The sequence below is a fragment of the Tympanuchus pallidicinctus genome, unplaced genomic scaffold (assembly GCF_026119805.1).
Source record: "Tympanuchus pallidicinctus isolate F22 unplaced genomic scaffold, pur_lepc_1.0 scaffold8, whole genome shotgun sequence".
In the NCBI taxonomy this organism is placed as follows: Eukaryota; Metazoa; Chordata; class Aves; order Galliformes; family Phasianidae; genus Tympanuchus; species Tympanuchus pallidicinctus.
The window spans coordinates 9,321,596-9,346,703 of record NW_026294802.1 but is presented as its reverse complement, the minus strand read 5'-3'; the positions used below and the strand labels follow the sequence as shown (position 1 = coordinate 9,346,703).

The 25,108-nt window shown below is 37.6% G+C and overlaps 1 long non-coding RNA gene across 1 annotated transcript in view; it reads right to left on the bottom strand.

Moving 5' to 3' along the window:
- Positions 1 to 296: 296 nt before the first annotated feature.
- Positions 297 to 25,108, bottom strand: part of LOC128073538 (uncharacterized) — a 90,196-nt gene continuing 65,384 nt past the window's right edge. The window contains exons 2-3 of the long non-coding RNA XR_008202755.1: positions 1,402 to 1,477; positions 297 to 471 (exon numbers count right to left, since the gene is read on the bottom strand). This is a non-coding gene — a long non-coding RNA (uncharacterized LOC128073538). The remainder of the gene's footprint in view (positions 472 to 1,401; positions 1,478 to 25,108) is intronic.

The window sequence follows — 25,108 nt, the reverse complement described above, 5'->3', positions numbered from 1 at the left end:
AAAGATGAATTGGAGCATGGCAAGTGACAGGAAATCAATGAAATGCTAATGTGTGAGAGGAAATGAATACGACTTCAGCAGAAATGTTTTTGGACAGATGTGAGGCAAAGAATAAAGGTGCTATAGGGCAAGATAGAACAAGCTTAAAGTAACTGAAGGAAAAACATCTGGCAAGGGAGTCCTAATTACCTGCAAGAGGAAACAAGCACTTTTTATGCTAAAAAGACTGTGATCAAAATGTGGTTCCAGAACAGGATACTTCAAATCGTGATGGAGATTTCTTCTTTTCAGAGTAGTCTTGAGAGAGATTACTCGTTTATTAAAAATCTTGCATTCTTGAAATTTTCATCTCTTATGTTGAAGGTGAACCCATTTCCATTCTGCTTTCATAGCTCCTGTATAATGTGCAATGATACCATGTTGTATATACCATCTTGTTATAATCAGTTTTCTAAGTCATTTAATTCAAAACTGAGAAAAGAAAAACATAAAACAGTACAACCATGAGTAGCATATAGCTTTATTCCAAAGGCAGAAGCATATTTCCCTGGTAGTACAATCAACTTTGCTTGCTCAACACAACCTTCTTCAAAATTCATCAATACTTTCTCCCCACAAGTAGAGCAAGTGAACTGCCTACTACCTAAACAAAAGGTTTGATGAGTGTTGTGGTGTTAGATAACCAGTATCTTTGCATAAACTGTGGGCCTTGTGTAATTCTATTGCTTTCTGTTCCCCAACCTGACAAAATCTGCTTTTTATTCCCAGGAGTAAAGGGAAGAACAACTAAAATAATATATCACTTTTATGGTGGTATTATTTCTTGTTTTATTTCATTTTGTTTTGCTTACAAATTCCCCTTCTTGTCTCTTGAAATTGAGCAAGAGGACAGAAGTTGAGCAAAACTTGGTTACTATTAGCTTACTATTACCATAGATTAAATTGCTTCTCAAAAATAAAATACTGTTGTTTAATAACAAGAAAAAAACGTGTTGTAAATCTATCAAATTTCCATTCCAATGTTGAAATGCTAAGGTAAATGGACCTTGAAAAGTATGCAATTCTGAATGTGGCATACTAAAGGACAATTTTGAGTTAATTTTGAATCAGTTAATTTATTGACCAATTTCCTGAAACTTCTCAGACTATTCAGGTTTTCCTCACTGATTAAAGAGATGGAAATCTTCACAATTATACTACCTTGGATTGTAAAACAGTGGACTGAATTGGTTTTAAACAGACACTTACAGTCCTCCATTATGATCACAAAAGACTGGAACTACCTTAGGAGTTCCTGGAAACACTTTAAATAATCTCCTGGGTGTCATGAGAGACTACAAAGTAAGAGGGGGATAAAGACAGAAAAAGCAAAGCACTGAATTTCATTGGGTGGCAACTTACCTTTCTAAGTCCTTGCACTACAGTTTCATTGGACCTGAGGAAGGTGAGTGACAGCTTGCAAGGCTGTGACCATATCCTGCAACAATCAACCAATTATACAATTAACCAATGATCTTGCATTCTTGTAGAGAAGTCTAGGATTAGTAAGATCTTTGGCACACACAAGAGAGAATATTGAGCCCAGAGGACTGAATATTAGTGTCTTTCTGCTAAGAATCTCAAATGCAAAAGGCAATTCTGAGTAGTTGAGGAGTCAGCTTTAGACATATGGGTGTGAATGTCATGAGTCTTGTTCCCCACTCAAGGATTGAGCTTAAGGAGGGGTCAGAAGATCAGAAGGATCAGAAGCTAAATAGCAGTGATGGAAATCTCACTGCAGTAAAGACTTTCTGCTGTCTTCAGTAAGGTTAGTAGCCTAGGAGTTCAGTTTAATGGCCTAGGAATCTCTTTTTTATGGTTAGAAGAGTGAAAAGAGAAGTAACTGCTCGTTCTGGCAAAAGAAGTTTTTCTGATGCCTTGAAATGTGTATGTGTAGCAGAGTGGTACACTAGGAGCATTCTGGGCTCATAACCCAGAGGCTGATAGATTGAAAACATTGTCTGCTAGGCTCCTGTTTGATGGTTGGAGTAGGTGATCTTAATGGTCTTTTCCAACCTTAATGATTCTATGATTCCAAGAATAATTTCAAGTGGGTAAAACAGCATAGAGACCAGTCTTTCAAAGATACTAGGTCTTTGTGCAACTTTGGAGTGCACTTTTTACTTCAGTGGGTCAATACCAAACGCTTTCTGCTGTTCCTGATGAGGAACAGAAGTCCAGAGAAAGATGGTTAAATCCTAAATCTTTTTCCTGTGCAATAATTTGCTATAGATGCAATCTGCAGAACCACTAATTTGAAGTTAAAAACAAAGAAAGAAGGGATACTAATTTAGAAAATACTGTATTGAATTTCTTGAGCTCCCAGGCATGCATTCTGTTGCATCACAGTAAAGCTGGTAAGATATTAATGAGACACAAGAGACATTCTGAGTATGAAGTCATTGAATTTTGAATTATCCCACTAGTACCTGAAGATGTCCTTACAGATTTCCATGTAAGATCGAGAAACTGCTCTCAAAATCTCCTGTAGAGAAGAACTTTAAAGTAGCAGAATCTCCAAAGTGGATAATTGTTTCTGACAATAAGGGCAGACATCCTCAACACATGTGATGAAAGGCACAAGTCTGAAGATCTCGTCACAAAGAAAGCTATGTGCAAGACAGAGAACTGAAAGGCCATTGGAAGACACATGGCTTAACTCAAACTGAAAATCTCCTTTTTTTCCCTTTTTGCCAAGAGGGAAGGTCTTGGCAACAAAAAAAGGCCAGGCAAACAAAGAAAATTGCTAAGTAACTAATGAACAAACTAACAAGCAAAATGACAGAAAAATGATTGCAAGGCCAAAAACATTGCAGCCTGTGATGAGAGCAGAGCTACATCTGAAGCCAAAGGCAGTAGAAGCAAACCAAGGAGGAAGAAGTTCACACCATTCTTCATGATCTCAGTGCAGAGTACAAATAGAAATAGAAAATATATATGTTGTTGAGTACTCTATAGGAAAAAGTACCTTGGACTGAGAGTGCAAGGCGCTTCAGCATGCTGCAGTCGATACACATGTGAGTATACACTGGAAGTAGGACAGTCGTATACTTTTTACTGTAATAGGAAAATACTGAGATCTCAGTGCAAGTGAAAAACAGAATGCAACCTTAAATATGGCCTCACTGTGGCTCCTCCATAATAACTAGTTCCCTGCTGTGTTCCCTATACAGCAGGTCTGTTACTGACATCTGGTACTAATTTAGGGTTCATCTGCTCTACAAAAACAAACATATTGTGGGGCCTCGTTACAGCATGCTTGTCCCTCAACTTGGTTATACCACGTTCCATCTTGTAAAGTAGATGTGACATAACTGTTTGTATTTTGGCCCTGAACCATGCTACAGATGTTGTAATGCTGAAGAGCCTGAAGTAGCTTAAACTGCAATTCTGGGAATAGGAAGCAGCAGTAATTCCTGCCCCTCAAAGACACAGGCATTAATCCCTCTCCACTACTCCCTGAGATTACTCCCATCTTGTTAAATACATTGGTCAGCATGAATTTAACATGAGGTAGCTTAATTCTGGTCATGTTTTAAGCTATGGTTATTTGAGATCAGGTCAGAAAGTTTTATGGGAAGTTATTTTGACCCTGCTCATAAACACTTTTGTCATTTATATGTGTAAGGCTATACATAAACTCTCAGGCAAGTGAGACACAGCAATGGAAGTCTTTATTTATTTATTTTCACTCAGACAGATGTACATATTCATTTTGATTTAAACAAGGAAAAAAAAAGTTTGGAGGTCAAACGAGGGGCTGTATTAAAGGGCAAAATTTCATACAAAATACCTGAGGAGCACCCCCTGGTTTAGCAAAGGATTTATCCCAAATACCTTATTGAGTACCAGAAAATTAATTAAGATTTCATTCTAGGATATTTAAGTCAGTACATCCCCACTTACTGCTCCAGGGACTACATGCTGACAAAGCTGCTCCAGTTCCAGCTATTGCAGAAACTTCTCACGCTCTGCATGCTGTTCATTCTCATGTGGCATTCTCTTTCACTTTTTTGCTCCAGCTACTGTTTCTCTTGCCAATAAAGATTAGCATAACCTTCAAGAAATTCTGGCAGAAGGTCACGGTCATTTCAGGGAGAAGTAAACAGAGTGAGAAAAGCGTAGAATGAGATTACTAGAAAAGTGCAAGAACTCTTTGCCCACTATGTATAGATCATGCTGTCAAATAAAAAAATATTGATATTTAACTCAGTCAAAACTTACATAAACTCTGCTAGACATCTGAGAAGTTGCATGGGTCTGGAATTCAGGGCTGCACTGGACCTTAAAATTATTCACAATATTCAGTCTCTTACTGAACACACATTGTTTCTCCATTACCTGGGGGGTAAGCAGCTAAAAAAATGCTTAGAAAATATTTGGAATGTTTCTGTTTTTCATTTTAAAATCAATACATATTTCTTCTTATTCTCCATAGGGTCTTTGCTGACTCATGAGTACATACAATTTTTATTTTTCCTTTAAGAAAGAAGAAATTGATCGTATCAGTCCAGGACATTTTCCAAAAAACCTGAAGGGAGTGAGGTTTCCATTTACTAGGGCCAAAATACAGTTGTTTGGCTTAAAATTGTTTTTATTATTTTTATTTTGGATTTTGGAAAAACAAGCACCCAAGTCTCCACAAAAAAAGCACAAGTACATGTGTTCTCTCTATTACACTGGAAGAAAATGTAGTAACTGAAAAGGACAAAATGAGCAGGCCTGCTTCTTCTAAGTAAGCCTTTCAGAAATGGAAAAACCAAGCAGGCAAAAAACAAGTGTAATGCAGGGACTCTGACCCCGCAAGAATGTACATTTTTTCCAAAAGAACCAAATGGTCTAATAAAGGATATTACCTTCCCTATAAATCTTGCCTCACAGAAAACAAAGGAAGAAAGATTTCAAAAATCTTCCACAACAAGGAGCAGAACCAGGCTTTAGGGCAGCCAGGACATCAAATGAGGGCAGACCAAATACTGAATTTGAGGTATCCCTCTTTGGATCTTCTATGAACAATCACATATCACACAATCACAGCATGCATCACTGATTTTCACACACTCTACCAGAGATGACAATTCTGACAATTCTTGATGCAGGATGGGACTGACTTTAATTATGAATAAAAGCTTGTTTATGCAGATACTGAATGTCCATTATAAACTGAAGAGCTAGCAGAAAAGTTTCCATTTGAATTTGCAGAATATTGTTTATAAGCTTTACTGCATATGTGTGGTTTTGCTATAGCAACACAGTTAAACAGTCATCATTTTCTATGACCAACACCAAATCTAGTACTATCTGTGCTTGTGAACAGAAATGATTTAATCTATATGGGGTGCAGATTGGAAGCCAAAATGGAAGAAAAATCCATGATATTAAGGTTTATATATTGTATACATATTGAATTTTGCAATGGATCTTCTAGTTCTGTATCACAGAAGATTGTCCTGTAATCCAATGAGAAGTAATGATTGATATCTTATGAGACAATACAAAGATCAATCTGTTGTCACTGCCAATTTTAACAGTTTCTAAAGTCTACTGTTCCAGATGTGTGAGTCAAATAACTACCTGATACTGAATAAGACATCAGGAAAGAACTGTCTGTGAGAAATATTCATTAGTTTGAGGGAGAAGAATTTGTAGACATGGTGCATAGTTCAATCCAGTACTGAGAAGTGCTGCCAGAACTATCTTCAGCTTGTGCTTGAGATGTATTTCACATTACAACACAGTTAGCAGGATGATTTCTCCCATCAAACAGGAAACACTAAAGGCACTGAAGTTAAGGATATTTATTTACCGAAGTTGATTTTCTAACAATATTCATGAACAAGGGAGCTGAGAAAAGCTGATCAAAGCTAAGCCAGCTTCAGAAATGTTAGCTGTTTTTCAAGTTAGATTAATAAGCGGACAGAAGATACTGGAGTTCAATAGCTGAGGCAGTACGTGTTTGTACAAAACAGAAAAATAACCTCTAACGAACAAATAGAGCGCATGATTTTATGTCCTTCATCTCAGCATAATAATACCAGTCTTCTGGTTGACAGATAAAGTAGTCAGGAAGACTTAATCTACTCAAACGACACGAAAGGAGAGAATCGTGTTGAAAGAGTAAGACATAACTATCTAAACATATAAGCCAACTAAAAGCATCATTTTTTATGACAAACCTAAAAGTAAAGTGGTATGCTGAGAAGCGCCATGGATACTATTGTTTGAAGCCCGGATATTCAAAAACAGTAGTTGGAAGCAGTTGTACAGGAGAAGACAAATTACGTGATTAGTAACAGATAAACCTGATGGGGTAGGTCCTATGGGGAAGATTGCATTTCACTTCTAATGTGTTCTGTAAATGCTACAGAGGAAAACCATTTTGGACAGTGATGACATTTACATCCAATATCCTACTTGTTATTAGAAACTCATGGGCAACTGAGTGGATTCCCCAGCATTTATGATTAACATACTAATTCGTTAAATTAATAGAATTAAGGTAGGTAGTCTCGATAACACACAACCACTCTTCACAAAAATACAGGACAGTGTTTCTCAAAAGTATGTCTACTAAAAGCAGAAAGGAAACTGTGTTACCATAAGTGTCTTTCATCCTGCAGATCATTTTCTCAATCCACATAGATAATAATAAAACTTCAGAAATCTCTGAAAGTAATGACTTTTTACTTAAAACAGAAATTTCTTCATGGGATATCAAGTAACTCAGTAATGTCCATTATCGATTACTCACCATAATGGGCCTCATTATGATAGATAAGGAACAGCTAATGGCTTTTATAAAAATTGAAAAAATGCCTAATGAAATGAGGTTTGATTTATTAAGTGCAAACTGAATATGCCACCAACCTGAAATATCTTGAAAATCTTTTCCAATTATCGAAAGTTAGAGGAATGGCTAAGATTATAGTTGGGAACATGTATTTAACAGAAGAGACATAAAATTACTGGGAATTTTTCAGGAATATCTTGCTGGATGCCCAAAAAGCCAAGATTCTCATATTCAAAAAATGACACTTGAGCCAAGAATTTGTCTTTCTAGGTAGAAGCAATGACAGAAACGGTGTATTTGCACCTACGTACATACACAAGCATAAAGAACACATGTGCACATGCATATATGGAGAGAGAATTAAAAACCCATGAAATAAGAATGATAATAAAATACAAATGGAAATAAGTAGGTAATGAAGTCAACAGGTCGAACAAATGCATTGTAAAACAAACAAAAAAAATGGTAAGACATTTAAAAAACATTTTAGAAGAAAGAAACTCAGTAAATGAATTACAGATCAATAGCTAGATTCGGACAGCGAGATGATAAAGGAAAAGAAGTGTTCTACAGGTATTTCAGTGGCATTTGGAATGAATCAAGTTGTGGATCTACTTAAAGTAGTTATTGATAGAAAATTTGCCATATATAACAAGGGAGGATGTAAGGCACTCTGTGAGAAAGCACTTACACATCCACAGGCTTAGGTATCTTATGTTTGAGAGTATTAAACTGAATAAATCTCTAAATTAACAGCATATTTTTCAGGAAGACATTGAACTGTTTGACCTCCTGAGATCCCCTTCACCTTGAATTTTCCTATGGTCCTATAATTTTTTATTTCTCAACAGAGGCTTTAGTATCCTTGCACATAACTCAATCAGACTCAAATATCTTGCTCAGCAATTTGCCCTGTCAAAATCCATCCCTCAACCTGTATAACTGCCCTTTTTTGTCTTAAGTCACCAAAAAAAGCTACACACAATTGTGCCATGTCAATACAATGCTCTAAGGCTTTTGTCAAAAGACCATTCCCCTTCATAAGCACAACAGGACACAAACTTTAGCACCTGATGTTGTTGTAGGGATGGGCTATAGGCCACAGATAACTGTGTTGTATCTTTACAAGAAATCAAGAACCAACAGACTTACTTTCCTTGATACCTCACACTGATGAAGATTTCCTACTGGAAGCTATTTCTCTCTCCTTGATGCCTTATTGTCTCACTGAAGCAGGTAGGAAGCAGTCTCAGAAGTCTTACCCCAAGGCCTTGCTGCACCACTCAAGGCTTGAGAGTGCCGAGGATGGAAAAAGACAAAGAAACAGCAGACCCCACAGAAGTTCTTGGGCTACCTAAACACTTGCGCAGAGACTTGAGAGCAGGAAGCTCCAGGGAAATGCCTCCTGTGGCACTCTTCCATTTGAAACAGGTCAGCCAGAAGCAGGAATCACCAGTGGAGTAAAGTTGGTTAAACTGTGACAAAGATCTTCATTTCCTTGACATGAATGGTGTTTATATTCAGTCCTCAGAAACACTTCTTAGACGTCCATATTGGCTCAGGAGAGCAAGACATGTCAGCAGACTTCACACAGCAGGGCATCTGATGGAGCTTCTCCAGCATAAATGTATAATAATTGCTATATTGTATTTTCTTTTCCTTTTTTTTTTTTTTTGTTTTTCTCATTTATTCAGCCTCTAATTGGCCATGCTACTTTAATAAGAAATTTCTGAATGGCGGGCGTATTGGATCCACCACTTTTGTTGAGGTTTAATCATAGAATCATAGAACCATAGAATGATAAAATTGTTGAAGTTTGAAGGGATCTTTAAACATCATCTTGTCCAACTCCCCTGTAATGAACTGGGATGCCTACAGCTAGAGGTGTTCAGAGCCCAGTCCGACCTTGAATGTCTCCAGGGACAAGGCATCCACCACCTCTCTAAGCAACCTGTTCCAGTGCTTCACTTAACTCAGCAGACAGATCAGCACGACACAGCCATTCATTCAATCCTCCACTCTCCCAGTAGGACTGAGGAGAGAATCAGGGAGAAAAAAGTAGAACTTGTAGTTTGGCATAACTATTTATTACAACATAAAGAGAGAGAGAATGGCAGTGATAATATACGTAAGTATATATATGTATAAAACAAGTGATGCACAACACAGTTGCTCATTTCCCATCTACCAACGCCCTGCGAGTCCCTGAGAGGCATAAGCTTCCTTCTGACTCCTCTTCTCAGTTTTTTAGTTTTTGCATGATGTCATGTGGTATGGAATATTCCTTTGGCCAATTTAGATGATTTGTTCTGGTTTTGTCCCCCTCACAGCTTCTTGTGCACCCCTTGCCTTCTCATTGTCAGCAGCGTACAAGGAGCTGAAACATCCTTGGCTCTGTGCAGCACTGCTCAATGACTAAAACAATGACTGTGCTATCAGAATTATTTTTCTCCTGAAGCCAAAACATAGCATCATACCAGGCATTATGAAAAAAATATCATCCTTGTCCCAGTTGAAACCAGAACAGCTTCCTTTCCTGTCTCATATGCTATTCACTCCTCCACCCCAAAATCTCCCTTCCTATTCATATCCTGACTAGTTTTGGGTCATGTTGGCCCTCTCAGGGAATAAGAATTTGTTGTTGTTTGAACACTTTTGCCGAACCATTTCTGCTGAGCTGCAGGTGTTCCTCCCACTCAGATTTTTGGCTATTGTTTAAAGATTCATGCCTGGGCCATGGGCTGTTGAATAGTGGTCCGTCTCTGACTTTGCTGGGGAATAGGCATGCAGAGATCTTGGCTGCTGAATTCATTATGAGTGGGAGGTAGTGCCGAAACTGAAGAGTACCAGCTGTGAGGACCCTTAATGCTGGGTATGCAAGTCATGGAGTGTTAATTTTCCCATCATTAGTTTGGAAGCATGTAGCAGCTCTAGGAGTAGGTGTTTGAGCCAAAAGCATAAGCACAGGACAGGTTAATCATTTTACTGAAGAGAAGAAAAAAAGGGGACAAGACAGAAACCCTTGTTTCAATGACAGCAGAAGGTTTCTTTTTGAGGGCACCTTTCCACTCCACAGGAACTAATCAGATCACTCTGTCCACCTATCTTTTACAGTCTCACTCAAAGTCATGAGAAGCCACTTCCTTGCCTTTATACTTCTCCTGCCATATCCTAATAAAAAGGCAAACTATGCTCCACTAACCATCTAACCATCTCGATTGCTTCCCTGGTAAGCACCACTTGATGTTCTGCAGCTTGTCTACTCCTTTTTTTTTTTTTCCTCAGTTGATATTCAGGCCTCAGCCTGTAACGTTTTCTGAGAGCTGCTAAGACAGTAGTCACAGTCACACACTAGTTTACATGAATCATAAATGGCTACGCTCACTGCTGTTTGTCAGAATCCCTGAGGATGCTTGCTCAAAAGGAATAGTGGCTAGAGTGAATCCAGGGAGAGAGCAGCTGAGGAGAGAGGAGAGCTAAAGAGAGAGAGATGTGCTGCGCAAATACTGTCCATTCATTCTGTCATTTGTCTCAGCAGAAAAGACCCATATCTCACTCAGTTGGCTCCTGGACATGTAGTTCAGCCATGTCAGTCAGCAGTGAAGACACAAATAGTGTCCCAATGTAAGTACCATTCTGAAAGCTCTGCCTACTCACACCTGCTATGAAGAGTTATGCAGCTGCCAAATAAACCCTCACCCAGTCCTCACAGAGGTTGCATAGGGCATAGCAAGTATGTTATCAATAGGGTGATGGATATGTTTTGTGTGCTCTGCCAAACATAAACACAGTCCACTTCAAAGTAAACGGGTTAAGAATGTGAACCACACATGGGCTGTATGGTTATCTGCTTACAGACTCGGGATCCAACAGTGCAGGGGGTATGCTGTGTTTCCATTGCTGCACAGATACCCAAATGCCAGGAATTTTCCTTTCCCTACTCTGGAAGGAAGTCCTGGCATCCCTTTCTGGTGATGAAAGTTGAAGCACTCACTTGCGTCAGGTTTCGCTTCTTTATATCCAGACTTTTTTTCCCTGTTGGTCATCCCATGTCTGAGTATGATGCAGTCATAGCTTTCTGTCTCCAATGTCCATAATCTTTGAACACAAGGCAAATTAATCAGGGAAGCAAAGACTCCCCGAAAATCATGTCTATCTGCTTTCTCAGGAAAAAAAAAAAAAAAAAAATCCCAAAAGTTTGAAGTCAATTAGTTTTGGCTCTTGGATTAGCTGGTGAACTTGGAGGATTAGGCACACCATCCCCTTACACTTCTCCCAATTAATATTCAGCAAACTACCAGACATTGATTCAGAAAAGGTTTCAAGCAGCAAACACCAAAGCATCACTTTCAAATGAACAAGAATCAAAGTAAAGTTGTTATGTATGCCAAGGTTTTGTGAGTCATATGGGGAGAAATGCAGTGACTACCAACATCTTCATGAAAGAGACAGCATGGCGTTTAGTAGGGTCTCACTGAAAGGTCCACAGTCCAGAAGGCAACAGTTCTGTGACAGTTTCCTTTCAGACTGCTGAGTTACATGCTTTTGTTCCGGGGAACCAGGCTAATCTTGTTTAAAGTGAGAGCTTGTATGTGCGAATAGCACATAGGTTTACGTAACTTGGGTGCCTGGCACCAACTAGTTTGGTCTGCTGATCTACTCGTGTAGCAATGTATGCTTGATACCTTCCAATCTAGTAGCTCCTTGATTTGCTACAGTGTCCATAGTTGTAAACCAGGACCTCAGTTTTGTCTAGTTTTCATCGTTAGCAAAATATTAAGTGCTGAAAATGCCTATTGTGAAAAACCACTCTTTTTCTTATTCAATATAATAAGATTGTGAAACAATAGTTCTGAAAAATATGGGTTGCCCTGTTCATTTAAAGCAGTTGACGCAGAAACTCAAAGGTGATCATTTGAATGGAGTTAAAAAAAAAAATCTCCCTGTTATTTGTCAGATACAGTGAAGCAATGTTCTTGTCGTAAAAATCCAAATTGCCTTTTATTAGGGTGTGCAAAACCCAATGTTGTCTAATCCACACTTTAAAATAGTCAAAACATCAGGCTTTCGTTCTCCTATGTATTAATATGTTTGCCTCATGAGTATAGCTAAGAAAAGTGTTTAGCTTTCAAAAACACATTTAAAAGCATCATTGTACTACACAAACAAGAGTCTACTAGAAAGAGAGGAAATATCTTCAATTTTGACACAACTTTGAAGTATTTGACTTTGTGACTCTAATAGTCTTGCTATATTTTTTACTGTAATTTCCCGAAATAGACTACTTGAGGTAGTCTATTGGTTCTCAGCTGAGTCACAACTTTTGGAATCACAACACAGTCCTCTACAACCTGAGCTAATACAATAAATGGCAGAACTTCTCACTTGAAATTAACAAATGTCAAGAGACTCAGCCTGTTAAGGATTTCCATAAATACTTAACAGACAGAGTAGGAACGCTGAGACTAGAACCTCCAAGACATTTGTTCTTGTGTTTCCAGGCTCTTCTGCCCTAGTCTCCAGAGTTTTCCCTGTCTAACATGCCTCCATGCTGTCCCTATGCCACTGTTCTCTCTCCTCTGCCAGGATTCTGACATGTTTAACCTCCTCTGCTCACTGTGAACATCCTTCCTCCTCTCTTCCTTACCTATGATATTTCAGGAACTAAAATAAGCATATGAAGAGTAGAAGGGCTGTGGACCTACAGCAGTTAGAGGAGGAAAATGGTGAGATACCTAAACTGGTACTACCTGGCCCAGAATAAACAGAATGCAGCACGGTCCTACATAGAGGCAAGAATAGCCATATTTGCACTGTGAAATGTATTTATGGATATTGATTTCAAGCTAGCATGGAAGCCACTAAAATTTTGGATAGTATAAACACTGTAAATCATGCTGTGTTTTGGAAACAACTGCACAGAGAATTTGTTTGAGTAATTTTCTCAAAGTGACTGAAAATGATTCAAGGAGTTTTAATGGTCCATTTGTTCACTGAGCAGACATGGCATGCTTAAGGCATAGGGAATATTCATAAAGGGTGTGTGAAAATATGCTAACAAAACTATGCTGCGGGTGAGCAAATCAAGACTACACAGAGAAATGCAAGCTGGCCAAAGCTGGACAAATTTTCAAAGTAATAATTTTCAAGGCCCATATCTAAAACTGGGCCTTAAACATATCTACAATCCCTTTAGCATGTAAGTCTCTCCTCCAAAGTATGGACTTGTGATCATTATCATGGTAGCAAGCATAAGACAAGCATGTGTAAATTATATTCTGAGAAAATGAAACTTAAACAACTTCAGTCCCAGTCAGACAACGAAATTCCAACCCAAACAGTTAACATTTAGCAAAGGTAGAAGTGCTTTAATAAACAATCCTGTAATGAAAAATGTTGGAACACCACATACACCACTAACACACCATCTTAAAGTGCCTCTAATTGCAATGTCTATGGCACATAAATAAGTGATGACAGTTTCTCTGACTTCTCTTTGCAAAACGCAAAGAATTTCCTTTTCATGTCTTGAATCACAGTGCAGAATTTTACCATTCTAAATGCATCCCACTATTTTTCACATCTGGGGTATAAATTAAATAAGAGAACAACTGACTCCAAAAGAATACATAGCGTTTGCAGATTGTGTGGCAGAAAATAGTAATAAAGATGAAAGCAAGGTGAAAGTGGAGTTGGACTGCAAAAAAAGTCACTGTATGCCCAAGGGACAACAGAGCAGGTGAAAATATGGGGTAAAATTGGAAAATAATTTAGGCTGATATTTCTTCCTGTACAGCTCTAGAATGCATCTTTGGCCCTTATTTTTTTATTGACTGAGCAACTTATTTGTGCAGGAGAGTCAAAGTTACACAGCAGTTTTCCCTTGGGATGTGCTAACTTGAAGATGGATGTAATGATTTTCTTAAATAGAGGGAGCAGAAGAGATGAGAGTTCCATTGATGTTAATTTTCCCTAGAGTATTGTCTTTGTGAACATACAATTTAATTACAAAGTAAAATTAGATTATTGCAGAATTAATCAGTTCATAAATAAGAAAGACTTTTCATGGTTCCCATCAAGCCTTACAACTCAGAAAATTTAAAGAAATAGAACTTAAATCCTGCAGTTATATATAAGGCATAAGTAAAATGAACTTTCAATGTGATTTTAAGAAATGGAACCAACTGATGCTCATAAATACCAGTGTGAGAAGCTTCACAACCAAAGTACACTGCAGCAAAAACATCTGAGTACGGAAAGCTTGAGTCTTTAAAACCATACATTAGAAGGTGGGATAATCTCTGAAAGCTAGTTTGAAGCCTGAAATAATACTAGAACGAATTGTTAACCTGAGATCTGATTTCATACTTTCCCTTTAGTGTCATATAGACAGGAGTTATCTTGAATATAGTGAAGCTTAGATTGTCTGCATCATATAAATTTACATTTAAAGTTAAGAAAGTGAGTAATCTCATTCAAATTAATGTATGTTCCTAGGATCAAAGGTATAAATAACAGATATATCTGGTGTAGAAGACAGACTAGTAATTACAAGGAAAATGTACCTCAATTTCACGTCAAAGATCAAGAGGGATTTTAAAATCAATCAATAAATAACCAGTCTTGAAAGCAGAAGTCCATTTCTTAATTCTAGATGTCTAAAACAGGTATTTTCTGTTTGAAGTACCAGGTTGACTATAATTCATATGTTTTAAAGAACATTTACATGCAAAACGTAGTCAATAGTTTTTTTTTGGATGTCACGTGCATCTGCTATTGTCAGTGAATTACTATTCCAGCTGAGAATTTTGTTGTAATAGTCTGGTATGTATTTAAATGCTTTGAATTCAGAAAATATGGTAATACGTATCTGTGGATCTCTACCAAAATAGAGACAGAATATAGCAAAAGAGCAGCAGGTTTGACACTTGCTGGTACTTGGTTCTTCAGTCGTAGATGAGGTCCAAGAACTCCAAAAGGGTACTGTTATATTTCAAATCTAAAAAAGTATAAAATTTACCTAAAAGTGCCATTTGAAATGAAAATTTACCTTGACGTGCCATTTGAAATGTTCTGCTAAATGTACTGCTATAATTATAGTACTGTGGTATTTTACTGAATTATGGAGCCAGTGTATTCCACACACTCATAGTATTCTCTCTTTCAAATACAAAAAAGAAAAAAAAAAAAAAAAAAAGAAAGACCATACTTCCAAGTTTTTGAGGTATAGTTCATTTCTTAAGAATTTGACAAGATGTTCTGTAAAGTTTTGCTGGTGCTGCACTTTAGCAGCAGCAGAAGAAAAAAAAAAAAAAAAAAGGAAGATTTTTCAACAGTTTAGTGGAAAATCAATTACAAATTATGTGAGGTACCTCCAGAATTTTCCACAGAAATGGGAAAACATCCATTCATTTTCTGTAAAACAAAATGGCAGAGTTCCCTGCAAATTTCTTCCAATTTTTCACCTCGATTTTTAACTGGACTCAATGATATTCTTGTTATATTTGGGCTTAAGACATCTTTTTACAAGACAGTTTTGTTTGTTTTTCATGTGATGTTTTCTCACTTAGATGGCAATTTTACTTAAGTAATTCCCATGAAATCTAACAAATCTAGTCTTTTGAAATCAGGTTAAACTTTGCAGTGAATACCACATGGAGATTGTGGGTATATAGACAACACAGCTTGTTTGAATATTTGTTCAAACAAGAGAAAAAAGACAGACTCCATGCAGGGTTGAGTATTTTGGGGGTTTGGTTTGGTTTTTATCACAGTATGATGGAGACCAGTAACACTGAAAATGGCAGATGAGAACACTATTTTTCAAATTGCCAGCAAATAGGAAAATATCTAGAAACACAGAATAAATTTATGTTCCTTGTCTGCCTAAAGAAACTGTATCCATTTGGATAATCTATCTATTAAAATTCATAGCCCCTTTTAAAATAAATAAAAGTCTTTTTTTAACAGTAATTGGAATCCATACAATGCAAACTAAAAATGATCTGCAAATGCAAACCGATTCCTCATATTTATAGCCCTGGTCTTGAAGAAACTGAGCTCTGGCTCCATCAGCCTAGAATTACCTCTGCATGCACTGAAGTGGCAATATTTTGAACAGGAAAATTTTAATATGGGAAGGAATTACAGCACCCACTCACAAGTTATAAGAATGTATACTAGCTATATTCTTGGTACAGACTATATGTATACCTTGTGTGGATGTGTTTTAGAGATACGTCTACAATACGGATAGTGATATAGTGACTATATCTTCATTCTTGTAAGCTGATCAGTATCACAATCAAAAAAAAAAACCAAAACAACAAAACAAAACAGGAACCTACTTCAAGATGAGGAAAAAGAAAGCTGATCTTGGAATGAAGTTTCAAAGAAATCAAAAAGGCAAATTAAGTATTTTCCGATTAAGTTTATGTTTTTAACTTCTAGGAAAAAAAAAAAGGCATTGTTGAAAGCACTATTCCTTTCGCACTTAAATATTGCAGATCATCTTGAGTGCAGTCACTCAGCATGCACAGAACTGACATCATTGACATTCATAATAGACAGGTCCTCCTTGACCAACCTCATCTCCTATGACCAGGTGACCCACCTGTTAGATGAGGCATGTTGACATAGTCTACCTCAACTTCAGGAAAGCCTTTGACTCTCTTTCCCACAGTACTCTCTTAGAGAAGTGGCAGCCCTTGCCTTGAGCAGGTGCAGTCTTTGCTGTGTGAAGAACTGACTGTAGGGCCAAATGATGAATGGAGTTAAATCCAGCTGGAGTCTGACCACAAGTGGTGTTATCCAGGGACGGAGATTGGGGCCTGTCCTGTTTAACATATTTATGGATCATTTGGATGTGGGAATTGAGCATACTCTCAGTAAGTCTGCAGATGATACCAAGTTGGCAGGAAATGTCAGTCTACCTGTGGATAGAAAGGTCCTATAGAGGGATCTGGTCAGGTTGGATGGCTGGGCTGAGGCCACAGGGGAAGTTCAGACTGGATATTAGGAAGAATTTCTTATCAGAAAGAGTTGTGACGCACTGAAACAGGCTGCCCAGGGAGGTGGTGAAGTCACTGTTCACGGAGGTGTTTAAGGAACAAGCAGATGTAATACTTACAGATATAGTTTAGTGGGCATTATTAGTGGTAGATGTATGATTGGACTAGATGATCTTAGAGGTCTTTTCTAACTTTATGAATCTATGCAAGCATTTAAAATACAAACAAATTAGCGTCCCTTCTTTCCCTCTCTCTGTTGCATGTCATGTGATTTCAATCCTTCTATGTGACAGACAAGAAATAAAGAAAACTCAGCCTAATCCAAATGCCAAATTTGAAAATGAAATTCTTGTAATAAAAGAACATTATCTTCCAATGTTACCTGAAGAAAGGAATTGTCCTAATACTTTAGAAAATTGATTGATTCTCAAAATCATAGAAAAATAAGTCTGTTTACTAGGGCATTAACACATTCTAATCTTCACGGATGGTTGTCCACTCTTACAGTTCAAAGCTTTTGAGAACTGAAGAGAATATGAACTGTCAAACTGAGTTCATTTCCTCTTGTAGCAAAAGTCAGAGGCATCCTCTGGCTTTGTTTATATTTATCACACTCCTTCCAGGCTTCGAGAAGTTGAGTATGCCCAGAAGAATATTCCCCTTTCATGTTGCTAATATGAGAACTTCATCATCTTATACTAACATTCATTTTATTATAGAATCTCAGAATAACGGAGTCATACGGATTGGAAGTCCAATTCCCTGATAATGCACATTCCCTAGAATAAGTTGCAAAGGAAAACATCCAGGAAGATCCAGAGAAGGAGATATCCACAATCAGTCTGGGCAGCTTGTTCCAGTACTCTGACACCCTCAAAGTAAAAAAAAAATTTCTAATGTTCATATAGAACATTCTGTGTTCCAGTCTGTACCCGTTACTCCTTTTCACATCGATAGGCATTACTGAAAAGGGCCCTGCCCCATCCACTTGCCAGTCAGAGTGTAGATATTTATGTGTTGACAGGATCTCCTCTCATTCTTCTCTTCCGCAAGAATGAACAATCCCAGGGCTCTCAACTTTTCTTCATAAGGAACATGCTTCAGGCCATTCATTATCTCTGTGGCTCACTGCTGGAATCTCTCTAGAAGTTCCCTGTCTTTCTTAACTGAGGAGCCCAGGACTGGACACGATGTGGCTTCAGCAGGGAAGAGGAGAGGGGGAAGATCACCTTTCTCAATCTGCTGTCCATTCTCTTTGTGATGCACCCCAGGATGCCATTGATCTTCTGGACCTCAGGGGCACCCTGGTGGCTCATGACCAACCTGTTGCCCACCAGGACAACACCAGGTCTTTCTCCACAGAGCTCCTTTCCAGTAAGTCAACCATTCACTAGTAGCTATGCATGCAGTTATTCCTCTCCAGGTGTAGGGCTCTGCAGTTGCCCTGGTTGAATCTCATCAGGTTCCTCAATGCCTCACTTTCCAGCCTATCTAGATCTCACTGAATGGCAACATGATCTTTTCTCAGCTTTGTATCATCAGCAAATTTGCTGAAGATGCATTCGACCCTTTCATCCAGGTCATTGAGGAAGATGGACCCAGTACTGATCCCTGGAGAACACTGATAGTTACAGGCCTTCAACTAGACTCTGTGCTACGCAACCCTCTGAGCTCTTCCATTCTTCTCAATCTACCTCACTGTTCACTCATCTTTTCTACACTTCCTAGCCTTACCTACAATGATGTTATGGGAGACACTGTAATAAGTCTTGCTGAAGTCAAAATAGACACCATCCACTGCACACCCCTCATCTACCCAGTCAGTCATGGTATTATAAAAGGCTATGAGATTGGTCTAGTATGATTTTTCCTCCATGAATCCATGTTGACAGCTCCTAATACCACTCTTTTCTTCCACAATAACCTCTTTTTCTTCCACTGCTATGGCCTACTAAAAATTAATTTTATCCAAAATGCTTGCTTCTATGACCTATGTACAATTAGGGTTCACAGACAGGAGTGTTCAGAAACAGATCAATTCCAGCCTTGGATGGAGGTCTCAAACGGCAAAGATGAAAAAAAAGACTGGACATGAAGGTCTGCAATGAAGCCCAAACCAAATGTTATACCTGGGGTCTGTGTCAAAGCAAGCAGATGGGCATTAGCCATAGAAGGTAAAATGAATTCAAAGGGAAAAGAGAGGAAAAAGGAAAAGTCTTCGTTTATATATTCTAGGTGTAAGATAACATCTGAAAATTGATAGAAAGATCTGGAAGAGATAGAAATTAAAGTCAATCGTTAAGTATGTTTTCAAGTATCTAGTGGAGTGTTACCTTAATACTCTGGCACTATTTTTCAAATAAAATAATTATTTTCATTTGAGAAGTTTTTGAGAATATTTTAATTATTATCATTGTCCTCCAAACTTAAACTACTACAAACCAGTTTTCTCCGCCAGCTCCTTTCTATTGATGTCTCATGCACGGCCATTTTTAAGACCTGGAAAATAAGTTCATGTGGCTTTCATGAAAAAATGTTTTGGTTCTCTGCTAGGCAACAATATATATAGTTTCTCTTAATGTTTTTCCTTAATCACTGTAACTGGCAAATCTCCTATGTCCTACTATTGAAACTGTGTCATTAATCTGGAAAAGGTCAACCACAAAGCAAAAATTTAAATTGAGTTAAGCACAGTTCAAACATTCTATAAAAACTGGGAGGCATATTCAGAATGTTGAAGGGCTATTTAACTTCTGTTTTATCTCTCCTCTTTACAAAATCTTCGTGGATTCATTTCCCAGAGTGCCTTTTTTACAGTTTCTGTGTTTAATGCACCTCTAATTAAGTCCTAAATCTTGAAATGTCACTTTTTTTTTTTTTTTGTACAGAACCCTTTATTCTATTCTCTCTCTATCCAGAAGGAAGCTGACAGTGCAGGTCTTTGAGATGATCTCTGCAAATATGACTACAGGAGTGAATCTCTGTCCATGCTCTCTTTGGAACAATGACAGGTCTAATAAGTGCATAGCCATCTGTCTTAGTTATCATCTACTTAAACCAGTAAAAGCTAAAAGAGAGAAGAGAAAGCAATTCATAAAGCAAAGTATCATATGCAAATCTAGATTATGAAGCAGGCAACAACGATCTATGTGAGGAACCCGCATGGAAAGACTGGAGAGCCTGATTAAATTACTTCAGGTCATTTCTATCGTCTGTTTTCCAACAGAGACCCTTGGTCTGTCCTGGAATATACAATGTCACCTTTTCATTGGAAAGGTTGCATATAGAGCTCTTTGTGTTCATAATCTACCAGAACTCTTTAATCAAATAAGTGTCTTATTTCTCAGAGCGAATCTTCCAGACTCCAAATCACCCTTGTCAATTGAGATTTATGGCCCTGACAGACTCCTTGAGTCCCTGAACTTTCCCCATTCCCCAGTAACCTTAGGATCACCAGAAAAACCAGAAAAATGATCATATTTGCTTGATTATCCACAGTTCATAAAATACTGTTTGCTCTCTGCTTTAAAAGACAGATGATTCTAGCACATCCCCAGATTACACAGTAAGTACAATACCCATCATTTTTATGCTGATACAGTATCAATGTTCACATAATAGAGAAATCAAGCTTAACAGTATTGTTTTGAAAAATCTAATAGGCAGAAACACCTCCAAGTACTGCAGACCACTACCTACATTTTCTTTTACATCTTCACAGGACTAAATTCTTTCAGCTAGTTGCCAGGCTCAAGCTGAATATAGTTTTGTTCAGGACTAGATAATAAAATCAGAAATGGTTTTCCAGATAAATGCCTCCCAAATTCCTTCCAAGTGTTATGCTATTTGACACTTGTTTCACCAAGCATCTCTTTTCTCTTCTCCTGTTCTTGTAAATCTCAGACTTGTTAGCTGGAGACCATAATTTTACTACACCAGAAAAGGCCCAATCCTCACTGCCATATCCCCATCTATTCTTATATAACTCAATATTGTTTTGACAGCAAATCTGACAATTAAAAAACAATTCAAAAATCTTGTAAACAATTTATCTGTTTATAACCTGCATAACAAAAAAAAAAAAAAAAAAAAAAAAAAGATGGAGAGAGTAAGAATACTATATGAATCCCTTAATAATCTGTAAAATATTGCAATTCCAAAGCAAACATTATTTCCCTTCCATTATCTTCCAAGCAGCATTATAAAACATTTTCTGCCACTCAGCAGATTTCTATTCCTAGATACAAGAACTGCTATCCTGATATAATGTGTTACAACATTAAATTAGCTTTCTCCATAAAATATTTAATTAATCCACAAAAGTAGAATAAAAGATAATGGGCAACACCATTAAACTCATGAACATATCTTATAGCAAATCAGAGTAAATAACCACATCCTAAAACAGAGACGAATATATGTATGTGCATGTTATTTCAATAAGAATTTCATTGGATTATTCATTCATTTCCAAAAAAACAGATTATCTTCACTGTTGCTGAGATGAACATGTTTCAATTCTCACTGAAACTTCTGAAAGGTCCGTGTAGAAAAAGAAATTATTATTGTGGTTGTATCAGTACAGCATCAAAATATTGCAAATATAACAATTAAAGAAGAATAAATACATTTTATATGTAAACAACTCTCCCAGTATGCTAGCCACTGGAAAAAAAATATGGTTCTGCACAGATATACTGGCACTTTTTTTGCTTAATTTCACAGAATCACAGAATCATACAATTGCAGGGGTTGGAAGGGACCTTGCAAGATTATCAAGTCCCCTGCTGAAGTAGGTACCCTACAATAGATTGTAGTTAGGCATCCAGATGGGTCTTGCATATCTCTGTAGAAGGAGACTCCACAACATGTCTGGACAGCCAGTGCACTGTAACATTTACCATGATGATGTTCTTCCACACATTTTTACAGAATTTCCTATGTTCAAGTTTTAGGCCATTACTCCTTGTCATATTCCCTCCACTGAGAAGAACCTAGGCTCACCCATTTGACCTTCTGCCTCTCTTTAGATACTTACAAACATTAATCAGATCCCCCCTTGATCTTCTTTTCCCCAGGCTGAAAAGACCCAGGTTACTCAGCAACAACCTCATATGGAAGGTGTTCCAGGTCATTTATCATCTTTGCGGCTCTTCTCTGAACTCCTTCTAGTAAATGCCTGTGTTTTTTTGGATTGAGGAGACCAGAACTGGACACAGTATTCTAAATGTGCCCTCAGCAGGGCAGAGTAGAGGAGGAGGACTACCTCTTTCAACCTACCGTCCACAATCTTTTTAATGCACCCCTGAATACCGTTGGCCTTCTTGGCCACAATGGCATACTGGTGGCTCATGACCAACCAGCTGTCTACATGAACACCCAGGTCCTTCTCCATTAACAATTTCTCCAGCAGATAATCCCATAACCTGTACCAATATATGCAGTTATTCCTCAGCAGGTGCAAGACTTTACATTTGCTCTCATCAAACCTCATCAGATTCCTCCCTGCCCAACTCTTCAGTCAATTTACTCATAGAAAAATAATAAATGTGATAAAAGTTCAAATGCCCTATGCAATGTCATTTTCATAAATCAGGCTGGATTTGCCCTGAAATTAAAAGAAATAACTTCAGAAGGGCAATGAAAAATAATTTACATATATATCAACAGTGAAAAATCTACTTAATTTCTAAGATCTACCCTAGAAGCAGTAGTTGGATATTATTTGGTTTCTCCATGTAAACCTAGATATTTCTCTTAAATCCAGTAAGATCTATGAATTTCTTTTAAATACTTGTACAAGGTACAAGAAAATCTTGAGGAAAAAATAAAATCCCTGTGAGCTAAAACTTAATAGATTGCAGTTGGTTGCTCCAAACTGTTTGTGGTTAAAAGCATTTTAAAAGCACGGTGTTATTACATTATGAGTAAGTCAGGCTTTCTTTCTTTCTCTCTCTCTTTTTTTTTTTTTTCCCTCTGCAGAGTAATTTTTACCAGGAATTGTCACCTTGAGAAAATCTTACATTAACCCAAATGCCAGATGTTAATTTCCCTAACCCATTTTTGTGTGACTGTCTTCCCTGAAGTATCATGGAAGCCATAAGCCCAGTTTCAGGGGTACTGAGCACCCAGAGCTCCAGTTAAAGCATTAGTGGCTGTGGATGCTGGACAACCTTTAAAAACAAGTTATAAGGCAATGCTGCTGACATAGAGAAAGTAGTTCTGGAAGCTCCTAGCATGGAGAACACCCATTGACTCATCTGGTATTTCCATACATGAAAGCTTGGAAAACTATTTCTGTTCTCAAATCTTAGGAGAAGCTGAGACTTCATTTTGGATTTTCTTAGTTTCCATTTCACTTAACCACTTTAAAAAAAGTTAAAACTACCCTCTCTGTATGCATGCATTTATTTACTTGTGTTTGTGTGCAGATTGATACGCAAACATACATGCACACATAGACAAATCCTTCTGTATTTTATATTGAGGTAGCAAATACGAACCTTTGTTGGTCTTCAGCATTTTGCTAGTTAGAGTTTACAGAAAGTGAAATGAAATGCATATAAATATGATTAATATTCCAGCCCATACCTGGAGTAGAGAAGAGAAGACCCATGTGCTGTAGAATCAGCAAACCAACCATTGCCAATGCCATTTTGGGTGATCTTCCAATTTCAAGAATGTGAGCATATGTACCTTGTAGTAGGATATCACTTTATTTTTGGTAAATTCAGTCTTGTGAACTTTGATTCTCCTCAGCAAACAATAAGGATGTAAGAGCTTTGTGATTAATATAGCTTGTAACAATGTTATTGGGAAGCCATCTGGTCAGATTAGGATTGCCAGAGCTTCGGATGCATTCTGCCAGCTACCAAACAGGATGAAAGGTGGAAGAAGCAGGCTCCGTAACATATGGTTCTCTATGATGGCTTTATATTTGCTTGGAATTCCCTCAAAATAAACAAAACTTTCTTTGCATTATCAGAAAAGTACTAGGAAAAGATGAACGAGCTAAGCATTGGGAACTTAGACTACGTGGGAGAAACTGGGCTCTGAAAAGGCAACAAATGATTGACACAGTATGCCAGATGCCTCCTACCATAATTCACAACTCTGAATTTCAAGAGAAAAAAAAAAAAGTATTGTTCTTTTTTCTCTTTGCAGATGTTCTGAAAAGCGAGTACTAAAACTAATAACAAAGAAATAATGGTTTTATACTTGTTTATTTTAATGGGAAAAAAAAAAAACACAACATAAAACAGCTGCAAATATGAACCTTCCTTCCGTACTCTTTGGTGAAATAAAACAGTGTTGAGCTGGGACCCAAATCAATGCAAAAGGTATTTATCTTGCAAATATAACCCTGACACTGTGTTCTGAGTAACCTCTTTTAGCCTATGGCTGGAGTAAGGATAAGTCCACCAGATCTTTTGAGAACAGGCCTGACAATAACAGCTCCTAAAAGCTCTTGCCTCAGACTGCATGAAAATAGTGATTTACACTTTTATGAGAAGATAAGAAACCAAGTAATTTTACCAACATTAGTTACATTTCCAAAAATAAGCCAGTGTCTGAAATTATGTCAAAAGATTTTGGACCCTGAAAGTTGCTTCAGTGAAGTTTTCAGTCAAAGAGCAGATAAGCTGTCCAAGATCTTTTCTGGTCTCTGTCTCCAAAACACTTCCTCTTATACTTCTTCTCTTTACAGCTATATGAATGTTGTATGAATATGAATGTATATATATATATATATGTTATATAGTTAATATGGTGGTAAAACAAAATTATCATGTTCCTGTCCCCTTGCCTCTGTAATGTAAAACAAATCATGGAAACAAAGCTACAAAAAAGGTGTCTGATAGCCATATCAGTTCAAGCGAGGGTGAGTTTTTTATTCTGCTTCATATGCAAGTAAGCAGGGAAAAAGCTACAGGAAAAGGTAGCAAAATAAAATTTCTAGAAGTTCATCTCCATCTACAGCCAGATCAGTTCTGAATTAGTGAATGAATGCTTTCTCCTTAATGCCTCGTAAAGGGAAGATGTCAAGACAGGAATACACAGCCAGAAGTCTGGGAAGGGAAAGGCTGCCCATTTCAGTGACAGCCTTCATGTAGGTTCAATTATAACGGCCACCAAATCACTCCTAGGAAGGAAAGAGCCTATGCCATAGTGATGGAGTGAACCATATGTTTGAAACTACCACTTCCTTTCTGTATAAGGACACAGGTAATAACCAAGGCCGCTTCAAGATCTTCTGCTGCTTCTCCAG